Here is a 22,418-nt window from a genome sequence, read left to right on the forward strand (position 1 = left end):
CATGAAAAAATGTTCATCATCTCTATATATTAGAGAAATGCAAATCAAAACAACCCTGAGATATCATCTAACCCCAGTGAGAATGGCCCACATCACAAAATCTCAAAACTGCAGATGCTGGCGTGGATGTGGAGAGAAGGGAACACTTTTACACTGCTGGTGGGACTGCAAACTAGTACAACCTTTCTGGAAGGAAGTATGGAGAAACCTCAAAGCACTCAACCTAAACCTCCCATTCGATCCTGCAATCCCATTACTGGGCATCTACCCAGAAGGAAAAAAATCCTTTTATCATAAGGACACTTGTACTAGACTGTTTATTGCAGCTCAATTTACAATCGCCAAAATGTGGAAACAGCCTAAATGCCCACCAACCCAGGAATGGATTAACAAGCTGTGGTATATGTATACCATGGAATACTATTCAGCTATTAAAAAAAATGGAGACTTTACATCCTTTGTATTAACCTGGATGGAAGTGGAAGACATTATTCTTAGTAAAGCATCACAAAAATGGAGAAGCATGAATCCTATGTACTCAATCTTGATATGAGGACAATTAATGACAATTAAGTTTATGGGGGGGGGAAGCAGAAAGAGGGATGGAGGGAGGAGGGTGGGGCCTTAGTGTGTGTCACACTTTATGGGGGCAAGACATGATTGCAAGAGGGACTTTACCTAACAATTGCAATCAGTGTAACTGGCTTATTGTACCCTCAATGAATCCCCAACAATAAAAAAAAAAAAAAGAGTGTTTGATGTAATATTAATTCCTTGAGATGCTGTTGAAAAGAAGGGCTGTTGGTCCTACATTTGGAATTTTTGCATGCCAAATACCGCTGTATAGCTAATGATACTTTCATCTGATAATTATTGAGCATTGATCATGTCACAAGTTCTGTTCTTTTTTTTTTTTTTTTTTTTTTTTTTTTTTTAATTTGGCCGGGGCTGGGTTTGAACCCGCCACCTCCGGCATATGGGACCGGCGCCCTACCCGCTGAGCCACAGGCGCCGCCCACAAGTTCTGTTCTAAATACTTTTTGTGTATTAGTTAGATTAATCCTCACAAAAACTTCATTACGTCCATTTTACAGATGAGGAAACTAAAGCAGTAGAAGTCACACAACTAGCAGCTATTGTAGTCCAAATTTAGAATCTACTCTTTTCACCACTATGTGGTGCTGCCTCCTATTTCCATATCTATTTACCTATCATCTATATTTATAATCTGTATCTTTATCTGTATGTCAATTCTGTATCTATATTTACATCTATACATCTCGATGATCCAAACATCACTTTTACATATTAAAGGCTCTGAAAATTTATTCTGTAAAGAAATCTACTGGACTCTGTTTAATTCTATGATTCTTTAATTTATTTGACACAAGGAATCCCCTACAGACTTTTTTTCTTTCTTTGCTTAGCTTCTATCAACAACCTACTCATAGAATGTTCTAGAACACCATGAAAATATACTTTTCAAGATTTAGCTATAACAATTCAAGGATGAGAATTTTCTGAAGGATTAGAATCTTGAATCCTAGATTCAACTTTCTGCTTTATTTAGATCAACATTAATATAACTAGGTGACTCAAAATCCAGGGGAGATTATCCAACTTTTCAAGTCCTAAATGAGTTTAAAGGGAGTTGATAAATATAGATAACAGAATGGACTCTATCCCTGAATATCTAATTAATTTTTTGATTATTTGTTGATTAGTTGGTTGGTTTGAGATTGAGACAGAATCTCATGTTGCCCAGGCTAGCATGCAGGGGAATGATCATAGCTCATTGTAACCTCAAACTCCTGCCTCAGCATCCTGAGTAGCTGAAACTACAGGTGCCTGGCTAATTTCTCTATCTGTTATAGAGATGAGGTCTCCCTATGTTGCCCGGGCTGGTCTTAGATTTCTGGCCTCAGGCAATCCTCCAACCTCAGCCTCCCAAAGTACTAAAATGACAGGTGTGAGTCACTGTACCTGATGGATAATAGACAGTAGAGTCAAGTTAAGACAATAATATAATACCACATAAGAACAGTTGGTAAGCAATTCCACTTATATAAAATAAGAATAGTGTAGTACAGAAGAAAAAGCTTAAAATTCAAACTAAAGAGATTTGCCAATAGCTGTAACTTTATTTCATATTATACAGCCAACATAAAATATTGTGCCTTGTAGGTGCTTAGAAAACATATGTTAATTTGAACAAATGTGTGATCTTGAACAATTGACTTAACCTCCCTAAGCCTTAATTTTCTCATATATAAAATGAAGATAATAATTTCAACCTCCAGAGTTGCTTAGAAAATTAAACCCACTGATGTATTTGTAAGCAAGCTTTAATTTTAAAGCTGATGTAAATGTCAGCTGCAAGTCCTGTCATCATCAACAATGATAAACAGCAGGATGTGAAGCACAGCCGTGCTAGTCACATCATTTCTCCCAACCATGTCTTCACCAGACTTACACTATGAGTAGGGGATGCTGGCCACCAGTAGGCACACAGGGAGAGGTACACAGGCCCCTCATATAGAAAGAAATAGCACTGAGGAAAAAGGATGGTTAAGCCCTAGCCAAATTACTTTCTAGCTCTGATGAAAAGATCCCCCCAAAATCCCTTAACTGCCAAGACATTGGTTTACTATTGATACCCAGTAGCTATTCAATAACTGTTTGTTGAATTCAATAACTTACACATCTTGAGATTTACTTAAAGAGGTAGAGTGAATGTCCTTCTCTTTAACCTTCCCCTCAACTATTCCCCAAATCTACCTAAAAGATAGGATTTCTATTAATAAATCCAGACAACTATCCAAGGTCCATTCCACTGTAATGCATTTCTTGGTGTTGGGGCAGAGGTGCCTGGGAATTGCAGCTCCAGGGAGAGAGGAAGAGAGGAAGGGAGGGAGGAAGGAAGGAAGGAAGGGAGGAAGAGGAAGAAGGAGGAGGGAGGAGAGGGAAGGAATAAGGAAGGAGACATGTTGCCAGTGCCTTGCACAGCTGTAAACAACATGGGAAAACACTTGGTTCTTCTTCTCGGAGTGCCCTTTACAGCTGCCCTGCCCAATACCATGGCCAGCAGTCACAAAGGATATTGAGCATCTCAAATTTGCCTAGTCCTGTACTGTGAGTACAAAATACATACTAGATTTCAAAGACAAAGTATAAAAAAGTAAAATATCTTGCTCATAATTTTGTGATAATATTTCAGCTATATAAAAATTTATCTGTATGAAAGACATTATCAAAATTAATTTCACCTGTGCATTTTTACTCATTGCACATGGCTACTAGAACATCTAAAATTCCACCTGTGGCTCACATTCAGGTGCTTGTATGGTATATTTTTGGACAGTGCTGCCCTAAACCAATGATTTCTGAAGTGTGAGTTGTGATGTATGAGTGCGTCTTGAAACCAATTTAATGGGCTGTAGCTTTTATTGTTTAAGGAGAATAGGATACATAGATTGAATTCGAATCTATGGCATTTAGTAAAAGCAAATACTGTTCCGTGAAACTTTGGTTTCAATGAAATATATGTAGAGAGTTTAAACATTAGATAACAATTATAGATGTATTAGATACTGGGTTTCAAAGAAAGATGCATTTTTACGGTCAATAGAGTAAAAGCGTTTGAATGCCTCTTTTCTAAATTACCCATGATGAGACAGTACTTCTTGCAGTCAATGTCCCAGCATAAACAAAGGCCATGACTTGTATCTGAGATTCAAAGATGACTCGGGTCAGTGCTGTAACTCTTGAGCTCTGCCTGAGCAGCTTTGCAGCCTCTCCCGAAGAGGAAGAGTGAGGGTGGCCGCGCTGCCTGTCTATCCACCTTTGCCAACTCTGAAAGCCCTTTGGCTGATGTGGGCAGCAGCACAGAACCCACACGACCCCAGAAGCTTCTGGAACCTTGGTAGACTGAGGCAGGAGGGCGTGATGACAGCCTCCCAGAACCCCAAGCACCTCCAGGGTGCAGGGTGGTGACGGAGGGAGAGAAGCAACTCCCCTCAAAGGCAAATTAGACCTCACCTCTTGTCACCAACTTTATCAATAGAGATGTGCTTCCTCCCTCAGCACATCCCTATGTGGCCAGAAAAGTTTCTTGCCAGACTGGGGAATCCACGACTCGGTAAATAGAAGAATACAAGCTGCCCTTTCCTGGAAGCTGAGTCTTAACCGATCTCAGCAAGCTCCTTCCTCTAGGGCTCAAAGGCCTGGCTCTAGGCTGAGTTAGGAAACAGTAGCACCATGGCGAGACATGGTTTGCCTACCCTTTGCCTGGTAGGTTGTAGAGGCTAAGCCCACTCAGGGCAGCCATCCTGACCTCACCCCAGTGACCCAGGGCTACAGACACCATGGAAACTATGGCTCCCTGCCTCATAACAGCTGCTTAACCCCAGAACTCCCCTGAGACTCTTAGCATTGTTTTTATCTCACTCACCACTTAGGGAAGAAGGGATGGACAGAGGGGCTCTTATGTTCTCAAGTCCAGGTTGTGGGCACACTGAAAAATGATGGTCTTTGCAGATTCAAGTGCAGTGGTGAACACAGTGAGCAGAGAAAGGCACAGATGCATCCCATTGTTCCCAGCTGCCTTTTTGCCCCACTCGGGTTGTCAGGGAAGGCCATTTTCCTTGCTGATAAGGACACTGCTTCAGGAACTGAAGTCACAGGTTTCTATAAAACCAATTTTATCCCGAGCTCCTGAATTACCCAAGATAGCCATATCAAAACACCCCTGATAGTAAGAGCTCATTCAGCAGTGAGTCCCACATAGCACTGCTATGAGAAAACACTATCAGTCAGGATTTTTACAGCATTTATTCAGTGCGAGGCCCTGTGTCAAACACTTACTATATACTATGTATTCAATGCTTAAAACAACCCAGCTGTTATCAAGTACTTTCATTTGTGGATGAGGAAACTGAGGCTCAGAGAAAAACATGTCACTTGTACACAATCACACAGCTAGTAGTCAGATGAGATTCCAGGTCCACACGATTCCCAAGCTCCTTACCTGTGGCACCATCTTGCCTCCTATTTCAAGTATCCTTAATACAGAATCTGAGAAAATGATTCAATGAACCCAAAATAACATCCACAAATCTGAGCCCTGAGGTCTGTTTTTAGTGCTTAGGATGAGAATTGGACTCAGGATCTGTCTAGAGGGCAAGAATTTGTCCTCTCCTGGCCCCATGGGCATGCAACACTCCCAGAACCCTCTGGCTTGAGCCAGCTCCAGGGTCTTTGACTTGATATTTCTCTAAGTATCTGAAGCTCTTTCCTAGCACACCCTCCAGGTAAAATCCAGCAGCTTCTGTATTCCACTCAGACTTGGCCACTGATACTTTCTACTTCCCTTAAAAGCTTCAGTGCACTGGTGAAAACTAGCTGTGCAGGTGGGAAGTGAGAACTCAGGGACTTTGAATCCTCCATCTGTCAAGTCTGTTCCATCTCTGGTCTAGCCACTCCCATCTCTTCTGGAATTTCTCTTCTTCAGATCTTCAAGTCCACCTGCACAAGGGCCTTGCTGTTCAGATTGGTCAGAAATCAGGCCCTTATCTCCTACAGTGCTTTCTTGAATAGGCCTGCTTTATTATGCTAATGAGACCAAAAAAAAAAAAATGTCCACTATGGGCTCAGACACAATTCTGTACACCCATTAATAAGGAGAACTGTGTACAAAAAGCTGGTCACCCTGTCAACATTGGCTGAGTGCTTGGTGCCCTGGCGGAGGGGAAGATACGGAAGCTGTTCCCTTTTTGGGATTCGCCCAGCTCCCACCACTGCCTGGCCAGGCCTGGTGTCTGTCTGACCTGCTCGGTCCTGCAGAACAGCTGCCAACATGAACTCAGGTCAATTTCGGACCTGCTATCTGGGCCCACCCAGGTCAGGGCAGAGTCACTGAGCAGTGCTTTCCCAAAGACAGCAAGCCTAAGGAATTTGGTTTAAAGTATTCATTCTAAATAGGGTGCAATCTCGATCGTGGAAATAAACACAGAGAAAAAAAATGGAAAAAAAGTACACCAAAATCAGTAGTGACATTTGTGGGGTCAGAGTACTAAAAATATAACCTTTCTGTACCTTTGGTTTATCTCATAATAAATACATATTGTTTTCCAATCAGAAAAAGAAAAAAAAAACTTTTTTTTAAAAATAGACTAACTTGGTTTAGCTTTAGGCTGTTGGTTCAGGGATTCTAACTCCTAAGGCCCATAGCTCTTGGCTGGTACACCAGCACCTTTACCTTTGACCCCAGACCACGTGGGATTCACACCTCAGTTGTATGAATGTGGGTCCTTTGCTGTTGGTTCTGACCTGAGTGGCTCCAACCCAGCCCTGTAAATATCAATAGACCCTGGCTGCTCCCTGGAGGTGTCACATTATCCAACTCTGTCTCTCCCAGCCTCAGGCTCCAGCCCAGCTGAGGACAGCCCGCTTCAGCCTTGGGCCCTGATGCTTGCCTCTCAGGCCTCACTTCCAGCTGCTATTGCCAGGTGAATAGCTTAAACCCTGGTGCCCCTCTGATTTTTCAGAGCCCAGTTTTAGGGATCACATAGCCCAGGAACAACCAAGAAATAATTTAGGAATTCTTGTGATGCCAGGGGGGATCTAGGTCTCTATTTACATTCTAATCAACCCCACTCTGGAAAGCAGAGGTGACCGTTCCCTGAGGGTTGTTGGTCTTCTGCATGAAATAATGGTCCTTATCGATAACTGTGGGTCAAGAAGATACACCACAAATGCCGCCATGGGATTCGCCAATCAGAGTCACGCAAGCATCATCAGTTCTGCTCAAGATGATTCCATGGCTGGATGCCCCAAAGTGAAACTCTGATCTATGGGGAAAGGAGACCATATGCTTCTTTATTTTTGATCTGTTAACAATGCTGATACTGTCCCATCGGTTATGTGCCAGTTCATAATAGTTTATGAAATACTTTCCTATGTATTTGATTCTTACTATATATAATCACAGATAAGGAAATTGAGACTCAGAATAGTCACATGGCTTGCTCTAAAGCCAGGGGATGGAGTGGCAGGAGACACAAACAGATGCGTGTCTTTCTCTCAGCCTTGCCCATCAGGCAACAACCCCTCTCGAAAGTCTGCCCCTGGGGGAACCATCTATGACCTAGCTCACAACCAACCACCTCATCAAGCTCAAGGGCAAATAAGGCCACAAGTCACTCCTGAATTTCTGAGAAAAAGCAAGTCCGTCTAAGGGATCCTGACAGAGCCTGAGCAGTCAGAGGAACCAGCGGTCAGTGGAGATGGACATGTGATGGGTAAAGACAATTAGGGGTATGGACGGTCTGACAGGCCCCAAGGTCAGTAAGAGAAACAATGTGACAGGCAGCAGTAATCAAAAGAAACTGAGCAGGGAAGACCTGTAAGACCTGTAATCCTGGAGCCATCAGCCAGACAGGCTAGAAAGGGGTGGTACATTTGTTACCCTAACAACGGACTGTGCTGATGGCCGGCAGGACAGTGTGTGGCTGTCCTCTCAGGGGCCACCCTGCATACTCTCAGCCCCAGTTCTCAAGATAACACGGCAGAGAGGAAAATTCCAGAAACTTTGGAAGTAAGATAGGAAAGATCAGTTTGTGGGAATATGCAGAATGTTTGAGTAGATAAGGATCACTGGAACTGCACCACACGCGTGTGTGTGTGTGTGTGTGTGTGTGTGTGTGTGTGTGTGTGTGTGTGTGTGTATACTGAGAGAGCGCATGAGAGACACCTGCTACATGGCAGGCTCTGTGGCTGATGCCAGGATAACCGGAAACTAGATTATAGATCTTTCCTTCTCTGGACCCTCCACGGTGGAAACAAACAACTCTGCAGATAACTATTGTGATAAGTGTCATAACAAGTTCTTCTGGAGCTCAGGGAGGGAGATAATTGTCACAAATTCTTTCTCATAAAAACGTTTCCCAATCCACTGGATACACTCTTGACATTCAGAGAAACCATTGGCACCAGGTTGCTTAACTTTGATCTTGGTGCCCTAGCCTAAAGGTTTTATGATTTTTAAACAGGTCATTTAACCTCTCTGTGCTGCAATTTCCTCATCTCTAAAATGGGACAATGATAATCGTCTGTATGGTTGTTGTGAGGATTAAATGGGTTAATAAATAATGCCTTTAGAAGACTGCCTAGCATGAGCCTGGCCAAGATAAATGACAGCCAAAGAAAACCCTTCCTTTCCTTCACAGTGTACCGCAAGGGGACAGAACACACAAACTCTGGGGCATGTGATTATCTTATATGATTAGCTTAGCCTGAAAAGAGTGGAGATTTTCCCTTTCCAATCAAATGCAACACATTTGGACAAACCCAGCCACCAGTACCATGTCTTTAGTCTTCTAGGAAAAGCTAAGAGATCATGTTACTTTGAGAAAAGGTGATAAATATTCAGCATTGACTTAATACTGCAGAATCATCTTGCAGATCAGAAGTTTGGATCATTCTAGACACACTTGTAGGTCTAGACTAATGAAGGTATTATATTCTAGAATGGTAGCAGGGCATGTCACTGCCTACCTCATAACTATATTCAAATACAGCCCTTGATGAATAAGGCATGGAAAATTATCAGAGTCGGTTTTGGGAAATAGCTCACCTGCCTTGGGCTTTCCTTCCATTTAGTGACTCAGGCTTGTGTTTTGCTCAGCAGGGAGAATGCTTTTATAGTGATTTCCCTGCAGTAATCCTGCTTGACAACACAAACTAGGATCAAAGGCATAGGTCTTCCCATTGCAAACTCCAAGGAAAGGATCAAGTTTGAGTCGTTACTGGGTAGAGTAGGGAGCCTCCTGGGGCATGGACCGAGAGTAGGAGGGTTGTTCAGTAAATCCCTAGAGAGAAACCCAGAGCAGTTTCCCTCTACACTGACCGGCTGGGGCTCCTGCCCTCCTTTTCCTCTTGCCCTGGCTGCCAGATCCACCCCATCTGCAACTCTGCCCTTAGCCAACTTTGGGGAGAGCTCCCTACCCCCACTTCAGCCAGCTGCTCATCAAAGCAACTATAAGCACATCAAGACAGAGGAGAAGGTGGAAGGCTAAAAGGTTTTTCTTGGTTCTTTTTTTTTTTTTTAAGAGAACATATTCATGCTGAGAAATAAAAATAAATAAATATATAAATAAATAAGCCTGTGCCTTCATTACTTTTTCAAATGTCACTGTATTTTTCCAGTTCTCCCTGTGAGGAAAACAAACTACAGAAGCTACGTTCCTTTCTTTTTAAAACAAAACAAAAATATGGAACGTGTCTCAAATTTGCATGTCATCCTTGCACAGGGGCCATGCTAATCTTCTCTGTATCATTCCAATTTTAGTATATGTGCTGCCGAAGCAAGCACCTAGGTTCTTTTTACACTGCACATTTCTCAGAGGTAGCACACATGGTTTCCTTAGTACAAGCTCAGCTTTGTGACTTGTTATTCACAGGCCTCAGCCTCCGTTTACTCATCTGTAAAGTGGAGCGATACATCCACCTGGCGCACTTTACAGAATTGGTGGAAGGATCAGCCGAGATGATGTCTGTGAAGGCATCTTACTCACTAGGATGAGCTCTACAAATGCCAGGCACTCTGTGACTCGCACTCATTTTAGTGATTTTTCAAAAGGGGAAAGGTAGAAAGATCAATGTGAAAAAAGATGTTGAAACCATTTACAGGCAATAAATCTTGTTCTCTGCTACAACATGAAGCCACACTGAACCATGTCCAGCCTTGGTTGAAGGCTGTTGTTAAAATGAAAATGTCACTGTTATTTATAGTATAAGGCCTACCTGTTTCCAAATAGGTTTTCAGAAGGCATTAATTTATCGCCAATACTGTGTCTTGTATTACTTTAGCATTTGACTACTGAGGGAAACAGACACAGAGGAAGATAAGTTTGAAGCACAGTTGGGGACAGGAGCAAGTGTCTGGAGTAATCAGCCCTTCCCAGAAAGTCAGGTTCCTACAGGGACGAGAACTAGACAGCCATGGGTCAATCAGTGGGGAACTTCAACCAGGCGGGCTAAGCTGTTACTATCCATCAGCCCCCAAAGAGGTGAGGGAAGAGGATAAGAGGCTACCAGAACCTGATTCGACAGTCAGTGATGTAGAGAAAGTCCTCTTGAGAGAAGCAGTGGCTTTCAGCTGATGGGCACAGCTGACTCTGGGCAACCTCTCCGGGAGGCAGCCAGGACTGGCCTCTCCTCCATGCTCTGTGCCAAGTTCTCTGGATGGGGCACCCCTTTGGGGAATGGGAAGCTCCAGAGCAAGAGGTCAAGGAGAAAGGTGGCGAGAAGACCTGGAAGGGCAGAGAAAGAGCTTCAGAACTGGCTGTGCACAGAAAAGGAATCATACACAGCCAAGGCCGGAAGACAAGTCGCACTGGATAAAGAACTGTAGTAAAGGCCAGGCACAGTGGCATGTGCCTGTAATCCCAGCCCTCTGGGAAGCTGAGGCAAGTGGATTGCCTGAGCTCAGGAGCTTGACATCAGCCTGAGCAAGAGTGAGACCCAGTCTGTACTAAAAATAGAAAAACTGTGCATTGTGGCAAGTGCCCGTAGTTACTTGGGAGGCTGAGGAATGAGGATCACTTGAGCCCAAGAGTTTGAGGTTGCTGTGAGCTATGATGTCCCAGCACTCTACCCAGGGTGATAGAGTGAAACTCTTTCTCACAAAAAAAAGGACTCTGATAAAAGCGAATCAGATACTATGCACAAGGTATTTCAGGTATAAATCCCAAACCACCTGAAACATTTGGTGCCTTCTTAGTGCGTTTTTTTCATATACTATACCTTTTCTCATACCTTTTTCATATCCTACACACATGAACTTGGGAACCCTCAGATCGTGCTTTGCTTACCGATGCCTCTCAGTGCTCACTCAGTGTCATCTGTATTCCTCATTCATCAGAAAAGCAGCTGCACATAGCCAAATGGCCAATTCTCATCTTTATTCAGACTGAAGACATTGAAAAGTCCAATATTTTACAATTCACATCCCGCATCTCGCAGTTAATAAACCAGCATTTGGATTCCACTGGTGCCCCCTTTTAACAATAATGAACGAAGATGACGCAGTATAACTTAATGGAGAGCAAAATCCATTTTGTCAAGAAAGAGAGTGAGAGAAACAGAATTTAAGAAATTATGTACCCTGAAAAACCACTCTCTAAAGTAACAAGGAAGGCTAATCTGGCTCTTATTGACTAAATAACTCCAAAAGAAGATAAACGACAAGCAAAAAGACATCTTCTGTGTTTTTCAGGTTAAAATTCATCTTGGGAGCCCATCGCAACTGCAGATGGCAAAGGGCTTCTTAATCATGTCATTTAAAAACATTACTGGTTCGGGGGCGGAGCAAGATGGCAGCCGAGTAACAGCTTCCTTGCATCTGGGCACCGTGAGTCTGGGGAGATAGGACTCCAGGCATCTCTGGCTGGTGGGAACTGCCTATCATCACTCCTATGAGGATACAGGGAGTCAGCGAGAGACTTCTGGACCCCAAGAGGAGGACTAAAACAGTGGAAAACCGGCAAGTGGTCGCGTGTGTTCAACCCGTCTAAACCCGCCCACAACTTCCACAGGCACGAGAACTTAAAGAGCAAGAGGAAGTGAAAGGAAAATTAGGGCAAGGAAACAGATAAAAGAAATCACTCATGAGGAAGAATCAGCAGAAAACTCCAGGCAACATGAAGAACCAGTCCAGAACAACCCCGCCAAGGGACCATGAGGTAGCTACTGCAGAGGATTCCACCTATACAGAAATGTTAGGAATGACAGAAAGGGAATTTAGAATACACATGTTGAAAACAATGAAAGAAATGATGGAAACAATGAAGGAAACTGCTAATAAAGTGGAAAATAACCAAAAGGAAATCCAAAAACAGAATCAAATCAGAGATGAACGATATGAAGAATATAAAAAGGATATAGCAGAGCTGAAGGAAATGAAACAGTCAATCAGGGAACTTAAAGATGCAATGGAAAGTATCAGCAACAGGTTAGACCATGCAGAAGAAAGAATTTCAGAGGTAGAAGACAAAGTTTTTGAGATAACTCAGATAGTAAAAGAGGCAGAAAAGAAGAGAGAGAAAGCAGAACGTTCACTGTCAGAATTATGGGACTTTATGAAACGTTCCAACATACGAGTTATAGGAATTCCAGAAGGGGAACAAGAATGCCCCAGAGGAATGGAAGCCATACTAGAGAATATTATAAAAGAAAATTTCCCAAACATCACCAAAGATTCTGACACACTGCTTTCAGAGGGATATCGGACCCCAGGTCGCCTCAACTCTAACCGAGCTTCTCCAAGACACATTGTGATGAACCTGTCCAAAGTCAAGACAAAAGAAAAGATTCTGCAAGCTGCCAGGAGTAAGCGCCAGTTGACCTACAGGGGCAAATCCATCAGAGTGACCGCAGACTTCTCTAATGAAACTTTCCAAGCAAGAAGACAATGGTCATCTACCTTTAATCTACTTAAACAGAACAATTTTCAGCCCAGAATTCTGTACCCTGCTAAGCTAAGCTTCAAAATTGATGGAGAAATCAAATCATTTACGGATATACAAACATTGAGGAAATTCACCACAACAAGACCAGCTCTACAGGGAATACTTCAACCTGTTCTGCACACTGACCACCACAATGGATCAGCAGCAAAGTAAGAACTCAGAAATCAAAGGACAGAACCTAACCTCCACACTGATGCAAAAGATAAAACTAAGCAATGGACTCTCACCAAATAAGACGAATAGAATACTACCACACTTATCAATTATCTCCATAAATGTTAATGGCTTGAATTCCCCACTGAAGAGACATAGATTGGCTGACTGGATTAAAAAACACAAGCCATCCATTTGCTGTCTGCAAGAAACACACCTGGCTTCAAAAGACAAATTAAAGCTCCGAGTCAAGGGTTGGAAGACAATTTTTCAGGCAAATGGAATTCAGAAGAAAAGAGGAGTTGCAATCTTATTTTCAGATACATGTGGATTTAAAGCAACTAAAGTCAAAAAAGACAAAGATGGTCACTTTATATTGGTCAAGGGAAAACTACAACAAGAAGACATTTCAATTCTAAATATCTATGCACCAAATTTAAATGCTCCCAGATTCTTGAAACAGACCTTACTCAGTCTGAGCAATATGATATCTGATAATACCATCATAACAGGGGACTTTAACACACCTCTTACAGAGCTGGACAGATCCTCTAAACAGAAATTAAACAAAGATATAAGAGATTTAAATGAGTCCCTAGAACAATTATGCTTGATAGACGCATATAGAACACTCCACCCCAAAGATAAAGAATATACATTCTTCTCATCACCCCATGGAACATTCTCCAAAATTGATCATATCCTGGGACACAAAACAAATATCAACAGAATCAAAAGAATTGAAATTTTACCTTGTATCTTTTCAGACCATAAGGCACTAAAGGTGGAACTCAACTCTAACAAAAATGCTCGACCCTATCCAAAGGCATGGAAATTAAACAATCTTCTGTTGAATAACAGATGGGTGCAGGAAGAAATCAAACAGGAAATCACTAACTTCCTTAAGCATAACAACAATGAAGACACAAGCTACCAAAACCTGTGGGATACTGCAAAAGCAGTTTTGAGAGGAAAATTCATCGCTTTAGATGCCTACATTCGAAAAACAGACAGAGAGCACATCAACAATCTCACAAGAGACCTTATGGAATTGGAAAAAGAAGAACAATCTAAGCCTAAACTCAGTAGAAGAAAAGAAATCTCCAAAATCAAATCAGAGATCAATGAAATTGAAAACAAAAGAATCATTCAGAAAATTAATGAAACAAGGAGTTGGTTTTTTGAAAAAATAAATAAAATAGATAAACCATTGGCCAGACTAACTAGAAATAGAAAAGTAAAATCTCTAGTAACCTCAATCAGAAATGATAAAGGGGAAATAACAACTGATCCCACAGAGATACAAGAGATCATCTCTGAATACTACCAGAAACTGTATGCCCAGAAATTTGACAATGTGAAGGAAATGGATCAATATTTGGAATCACACCCTCTCCCTAGACTTGGCCAGGAAGAAATAGAGCTCCTGAACAGACCAATTTCAAGCACTGAGATCAAAGAAACAATAAAAAAGCTTCCAACTAAAAAATGCCCTGGTCCAGATGGCTTCACTCCAGAATTCTATCAAACCTTCAAGGAAGAGCTTATTCCTGTACTGCAGAAATTATTCCAAAAAATTGAGGAAGAAGGAATCTTCCCCAACACATTCTATGAAGCAAACATCACCCTGATACCAAAACCAGGAAAAGACCCAAACAAAAAGGAGAATTTCAGACCAATCTCACTCATGAATATAGATGGAAAAATTCTCAACAAAATCCTAGCCAATAGATTACAGCTTATCATCAAAAAAGTCATTCATCATGATCAAGCAGGCTTCATCCCAGGGATGCAAGGCTGGTTCAACATACGCAAGTCCATAAACGTTATCCACCATATTAACAGAGGCAAAAATAAAGATCACATGATCCTCTCAATAGATGCAGAAAAAGCATTTGATAAAATCCAGCATCCTGATTGAAAATATGCAAATATCCTTTCCCATTGTGTGGGTTGTCTCTTTGCTTTGGTTATTGTCTCCTTAGCTGTACAGAAGCTTTTCAATTTAATGAAGTCCCATTTGTTTATTTTTGTTGTTGTTGCAATTGCCATGGCAGTCCTCTTCATGAAGTCTTCCCCCAGGCCAATATCTTCCAGTGTTTTGCCTATGCTTTCTTTGAGGATTTTTATTGTTTCGTGCCTTAAATTTAAGTCCTTTATCCATCTTGAATCAATTTTTGTGAGTGGGGAAAGGTGTGGGTCCAGTTTCAGTCTTTTACATGTAGACATCCAGTTCTCCCAACACCATTTATTGAATAGGGAGTTTTTCCCCCAAGGTAAGTTCTTGTTTGGTTTATCGAAGATTAGGTGGTTGTAAGATGTTAGTTTCATTTCTTGGTGTTCAATTCGATTCCAAGTGTCTATGTCTCTGTTTTTGTGCCAGTACCATGCTGTCTTGAGCACTATGGCTTTGTAGTACAGACTAAAATCTGGTATGCTGATGCCCCCAGCATGAATAGAACTTTCTCTAAAGACGACAGACGAATGGCTAACAAACACATGAAAAAATGTTCATCATCTCTATATATTAGAGAAATGCAAATCAAAACATCCCTGAGATATCATCTAACCCCAGTGAGAATGGCCCATATCACAAAATCTCAAAACTGCAGATGCTGGCGTGGATGTGGAGAGAAGGGAACACTTTTACATTGCTGGTGGGACTGCAAACTAGTACAACCTTTCTGGAAGGAAGTATGGAGAAACCTCAAAGCACTCAACCTAGACCTCCCATTCGATCCTGCAATCCCTTTACTGGGCATCTACCCAGAAGGAAAGAAATCCTTTTATCATAAGGACACTTGTACTAGACTGTTTATTGCAGCTCAATTTACAATCGCCAAAATGTGGAAACAGCCTAAATGCCCACCAACCCAGGAATGGATTAACAAGCTATGGTATATGTATACCATGGAATACTATTCAGCCATTAAAAAAAATGGAGACTTTACATCCTTCGTATTAACCTGGATGGACGTGGAAGACATTATTCTTAGTAAAGCATCACAAGAATGGAGAAGCATGAATCCTATGTACTCAATCTTGATATGAGGACAATTAATGACAATTAAGGTCATGGGGGGGAAGCAGAAAGAGGGATGGAGGGAGGGGGGTGGGGCCTTAGTGTGTGTCACACTTTATGGGGGCAAGACATGATTGCAAGAGGGACTTTACCTAACAATTGTAATCAGTGTAACTGGCTTATTGTACCCTCAATGAATCCCCAACAATAAAAAAAAAAAATGGGAGAAAAGGAAAAAAAAAAAAAAAAAATCCAGCATCCTTTTCTAATTAGAACACTGAAGAGTATAGGCATAGGTGGCACATTTCTAAAACTGATTGAAGCTATCTATGACAAACCCACAGCCAATATTTTACTGAATGGAGTAAAACTGAAAGCTTTTCCTCTTAGAACTGGAACCAGACAAGGTTGTCCTCTGTCACCTTTACTATTCAACATAGTGCTGGAAGTTCTAGCCAATACAATTAGGCAAGACAAGGAAATAAAGGGAATCCAAATGGGAGCAGAGGAGGTCAAACTCTCCCTCTTTGCTGACGACATGATCTTATACTTAGAGAACCCCAAAGACTCAACCACAAGACTCCTAGAAGTCATCAAAAAATACAGTAATGTTTCAGGATATAAAATCAATGTCCACAAGTCAGTAGCCTTTGTATACACCAATAACAGTCAAGAGGAGAAGCTAATTAAGGACACAACTCCCTTCACCATAGTTTCAAAGAAAATGAAATACCTAGGAATATACCTAACGAAGGAGGTGAAGGACCTCTATAAAGAAAACTATGAACTCCTCAGAAAGGAAATAGCAGAGGATATTAACAAATGGAAGAACATACCATGCTCATGGCTTGGAAGAATCAACATTGTTAAAATGTCTATACTTCCCAAAGCAATCTACCTATTCAATGCCATTCCTATCAAAGTACCTACATCGTACTTTCAAGATTTGGAAAAAATGATTCTGCGTTTTGTATGGAACCGGAAAAAACCCCGTATAGCTAAGGCAGTTCTTAGTAACAAAAATAAAGCTGGGGGCATCAGCATACCAGATTTTAGTCTGTACTACAAAGCCATAGTGCTCAAGACAGCATGGTACTGGCACAAAAACAGAGACATAGACACTTGGAATCGAATTGAACACCAAGAAATGAAACTAACATCTTACAACCACCTAATCTTCGATAAACCAAACAAGAACTTACCTTGGGGGAAAGACTCCCTATTCAATAAATGGTGTTGGGAGAACTGGATGTCTGCGTGTAAAAGACTGAAACTGGACCCACACCTTTCCCCACTCACAAAAATTGATTCAAGATGGATAAAGGACTTAAATTTAAGGCACGAAACAATAAAAATCCTCAAAGAAAGCATAGGAAAAACACTGGAAGATATTGGCCTGGGGGAAGACTTCATGAAGAAGACTGCCATGGCAATTGCAACAACAACAAAAATAAACAAATGGGACTTCATTAAACTGAAAAGCTTCTGTACAGCTAAGGTGACGATAACCAAAGCAAAGAGACAACCCACACAATGGGAAAGGATATTTGCATATTTTCAATCAGACAAAAGCTTGATAACCAGGATCTATAGAGAACTCAAATTAATCCACATGAAAAAAGCCAACAATCCCTTATATCAATGGGCAAGAGACATGAATAGAACTTTCTCTAAAGACGACAGACGAATGGCTAACAAACACATGAAAAAATGTTCATCATCTCTATATATTAGAGAAATGCAAATCAAAACATCCCTGAGATACCATCTAACCCCAGAGAGAATGGCCCACATCACAAAATCTCAAAACTGCAGATGCTGGCGTGGATGTGGAGAGAAGGGAACACTTTTACACTGCTGGTGGGACTGCAAACTAGTACAACCTTTCTGGAAGGAAGTATGGAGAAACCTCAAAGCACTCAACCTAGACCTCCCATTCGATCCTGCAATCCCATTACTGGGCATCTACCCAGAAGGAAAAAAATCCTTTTATCATAAGGACACTTGTACTAGACTGTTTATTGCAGCTCAATTTACAATCGCCAAAATGTGGAAACAGCCTAAATGCCCACCAACCCAGGAATGGATTAACAAGCTGTGGTATATGTATACCATGGAATACTATTCAGCCATTAAAAAAAATGGAGACTTTACATCCTTCGTATTAACCTGGATGGAAGTGGAAGACATTATTCTTAGTAAAGCATCACAAGAATGGAGAAGCATGAATCCTATGTACTCAATCTTGATATGAGGACAATTAATGACAATTAAGGTTATGGGGGGTGCAGAAAGAGGGATGGAGGGAGGGGGGTGGGGCCTTAGTGTGTGTCACACTTTATGGGGGCAAGACATGATTGCAAGAGGGACTTTACCTAACAATTGTAATCAGTGTAACTGGCTTATTGTACCCTCAATGAATCCCCAACAATAAAAAAAAAAAAAAAAAAAAAAACATTACTGGTTCGACAAGCCCGCAGACACAGAGCACATTTCTAAAGACGCCAGTCAAGGCCCTCTGACATCTCCTCTAATTCCTCCTGAGAATTAGAGAGACACCTCCTGAGACACCCTTAATTCCACCATCCCAGCAAACAGGTCCTCCCACAAGCATGACTTTCTCGTTCTCTGCTCCTCATCTGCATCAGCTGCCTGTTCCATTGCTCCTCTTCTGGAAATCTTGCTCACTCTTCAAGTCCCAGCTCAAAGGCCACCTTTTCCACTGACCTGTCTCTAGAGTGTTCTGCAATTGAAATGCCTCCTTCTGCGAGGCTCCCAGAAGGATTTCCCATAACTCTGATATAGTACTCATCACGGTCCACTATTTATTCTTATTATGTGAAAACCTTTCTCCCACTTACCCAGACAGCTGCTTGAGACATCTCAAGCCTGCCCCTGACATTTGGGATGGAAGCTGCCCCTGTTCCTGGTGTGCAATCCATTTGTAACTGAATTTAATTAAGCGGGTTGTGCTCTCTATACCAGTGTTCTCAAAGCTTCCTCAAATTTCAGGTAAAAAAAAAATTGTATTATTTCATGCATTAGAAGATATAATTTACCAATTTATAGTATTTGGGTCGTGGTGGTGCTATTTCATGCTCTAAAAGACATAATTTATACAATGACGTAAACAACTCCTATAGACCACTAAAGCTAAACTTTAATAAGTTGCCACCTCTAACATACAAGTCATCTGAAGAAATTAATGTTTATCCAATATATGAAAGCAATTATTCAACGCCTGCTGGAAGGCTCAACTCCAATATAGTTATGCCATATAATTGGAAACAGCATGGATTTGATGTTTGAGTCTGTCATTAGGTATTTTTAGGGCAGATGAATTTCTCTAGTATTCTGGATATGGGCAGGTATAATTTTTAAAGGTGACTACTCCTATGATTTGTTTGTTTCTAAAAGGTTTCAATGTTCTAAAAGTAGCACGCTATCAGTTCCAATATTTACATATATAATTAATAGACATTCTGAGCCCGTGTTTAAACATTCGCTTGGTCCAATAGGTGTGGGAACATGGAGCTCTGGAAGCACTGCTTATATGTGACCAGACTTTATCAAATAGGCACACACAGGTTCAGTGCCCATAGCTCAGTGAGTAGGGTGCCAGCCACATACATTGAAGCTGGCAGGTTCAAATCCAGCCCAGGCTTGCTAAACAACAATGACAACTGCAACCAAAAAAATAGCCTGGTGTTGTGGTGGGCACCTGTAGTCCCATCTACTCGGGAGGCTGAGGCAAAAGAATTGCTTAAGCTCAGGAGTTTGAGGTTGCTGTGAGCTGTGATGCCATGGCACTCTACTGAGGGTGACATAGTGAGATTCTATCTCAAAAAAAAAAAAAAAGTCACACACACCGTATATATGTAGTATTTTAATAATGTAGTTTTAATTGATTTTAAGTCTTCTTAAAGAATGAAGATGGTCCTGTCAGAGGCTGGACTTCCTTGCGTTTACCCATGGACTCCAATTAACTCTGCTTATTTTCTACCCTTTGTCCGCTCTCCCCACCCACTGTCCCACCTCCATCTGGACTGAACCTCACCTCTTCTGAGGCAAAAGAATCGCGTAAGCCCAAGAGTTAGAGGTTGCTGTGAGCCGTGTGACGCCACGGCACTCTACCCGAGAGTGGTACAGTGAGACTCTGTCTCTACAAAAAAAAAAAAGAAAGCCTTCTCTGGTCACTTCTCCCACAATGATCTTTGTTCAGTTCTGGAGCCCCTATCAAATTGAAATGAGTGCTCTTCAGTTCAATGCCTAAAGACGGACGGCCTTGTCTCATTCTTCAGTTTCATGTACATCATCCTGGTCTTCTCAGCTAGATTATAAGCCCCATGAGGGCAGACACCACTTCTTACATAACATTTTGAACCAATTTGTCAATCTGTCCTAAGGGGTATGACCAGGAAACAGAAACCATCAATTTGGGCCACAGTCTGGCTGGCACTCCTTCTCCATAAGGAATTTTCTTTACAGTTTCCCTCAATGTAAGGAAGAGAAAGATGAAAGGTAACATGACTCTTCAAGAAGAATCATTGAACAGCCGATGGTAACATGCTGTTCTCCAAGCTCAAGAAACACAGATTAAAAAAATAGACATTAATGATAGCAAAAGGTCAAACTCTTAGAAGAATTTTTGACCAAAATGGTGTAAATTAATTATGAATTCTTTATTAATATCATACCTACTTCTGAAGGACAGAGGCAGTGGATGGAGGGAGGTTGTGGTGTCTACTATGAACTAACAGCTTAGAAATATGATTCAGGACTTAGTTGGCTCCAACTTCCTGTGTGTAATTGGGCAAATGATTCCCATACTGTAAGCCTCATCTATAAAATGAGAATAATCTCATTGACTCTCGTGAGGATTAAATGTGACTGTATACAATTTATGTTGGGGATTTATATGTATTGAACTGTCAAACACAGGTATTAAGAATTCTCTGGAGTCTACAAAATTCATGGGGAAACCTACATCATGCATCTTAAAATCTTTCTTTCTTTCTTTATTTTTGAGACAGAGTTTCACTCTGTCACCCTGGGTAGAGTGTCATGGTGTCGTAGGTCACACCAACCTCAAACTCTTGAGTTCAAGAGATCCCCAGCCCTCTGAGTAGCTGGAACTACAGGTACCTGCCACAACACCTGGCTCACTTTTCTATTTTTAGCTATTTTTAGTAGAGACAGGGTCTCACTTTGCTCAGGCTGGTCTTGAACTCTTGAGCTCAGGCAATCCACCTGCCTTGGCCTTCCAGAGTGCTAGGATTATAGGTATAAGCCACCCTGCCCAGCCCATCATAAAATTTGAGAGCTGAAGTTGCAAGACAGACTTTCTATCAACCATAGCTGCCCAGACATAAACAGGCACCCCGCCTCCCAGGTGGTAAGATTTGCCCAGCCTTGCCAGTTGTATTGCAAAGTGGGAATTGAAACCTAGATGACCTCACATTTACTTCTGATCGTGAGATTTTTATTACTCTCTTGGTATTATTCCCTTGACTAATATTCAAGACCCCATTTCCAGATGAAGGAGGAGTTGCTCTGAAAGGCCACATCAATTAGAATTCTCCCAGATAGCACAAGACAGAACCAGAGGATAAGACCAGAAGCCATATTCCACATCCCAGCTGCTGTGGTTTCTCTAATCCACACTGACACAAAACCGCAAACAAACTGGGCCAAAAGCACATGTTAAGAAATGAATGTGGATCCATTAGATTCTGAACCAAAGGTCCTTCCTGCAGATTCCCCCATGGGGACACATCAAAGTACGCACAGTTCAGGGCATCCGGCCAAGGCCTAGTGGGAGGGACACACCCCGGCTGGCCTGCACACCATTCCCAGAACACCGGTCCTTGCTGACAGCGCTGGGCCAGCCGTGGAATCCTGTCTGCTGGGAGCTTTCTGCCCTCAGGTCCTTTTCAGAAATCTGACAGGCCCAATAAAGGCCCAGCACTGATGGAGATGAGCCAGCTCTGAACTCTCCCAGCAGCCCCTCACTGCCTCCACTGACACAATGGGGCCGGCTGTAATCACATTACACCCTCGTCTTTCATAATGACCCTCTTTCACCAAGTGGCAGAGCATCCCCATGGCAGGGAGGAAACTATTTTTAAACTAATTCTAACTTTAAAAAAGCATTTTTAAAAAAAAGTGTGTCATTTTCCACAGATACAGTTCTAGTTTATAAATGACCCGTAGGGACAGAGGGGGAACTAAGGTTAGCAGCAACTAGAAAATCCAAAGAGAGGCCTGGGCACTTGCCCCTGGGGAAGTCACCTGCTCCACAACCAACATCGTTCTCTTCCTCCCCCCTCCCTGAGCCCTCTGCCCCATGTTGGCCTCTTCCAATCCCCTCTCTGACTCTAGAAAAAAAAAGGAAAGGAAAAGAAAAAGCCCCAAGGCACCGCTTCAGTAGGTGTGGTCTGGCTACTTCTCCTCCCCTCCCTGCCACACCCCAGCCTTCCTGAGGCCATTCCCCTCCTGTGTCTCCCATGTGGGTGAATGTGAAGGTTCACAGAATATTTGTCTATAACCTTGGAAAAGTTCTTCAGCATGAAGAAATAAAGCCAGAGGAGGTCAAGGATAAGGGATAAAAGCCAGTTAAGAACAACTTTCGGGGAGGACGTGAGCTTCAGCCAAGCTGGGGTGACCCAAGACCCTCCCCACAGGCCTCCCTGGAGAGGAAGGAGCACCTCATTAAC

At 42.0% G+C, this 22,418-nt stretch overlaps 1 protein-coding gene and 1 non-coding gene across 4 annotated transcripts in view; one reads left to right on the forward strand and one right to left on the reverse strand.

Annotated features, from left to right (window-relative positions):
- TNR (tenascin R) overlaps positions 1–22,418 on the forward strand; it is a 432,007-nt gene that overhangs the window by 312,310 nt on the left and 97,279 nt on the right. The window lies entirely within an intron of this gene.
- Positions 9,264–9,370, reverse strand: LOC128597800 (U6 spliceosomal RNA). Its single transcript, XR_008383359.1, has one exon. It is a non-coding gene; the product is annotated as a U6 spliceosomal RNA (small nuclear RNA).

The sequence above is a fragment of the Nycticebus coucang genome, chromosome 10 (assembly GCF_027406575.1).
Source record: "Nycticebus coucang isolate mNycCou1 chromosome 10, mNycCou1.pri, whole genome shotgun sequence".
In the NCBI taxonomy this organism is placed as follows: domain Eukaryota; kingdom Metazoa; phylum Chordata; class Mammalia; order Primates; family Lorisidae; genus Nycticebus; species Nycticebus coucang.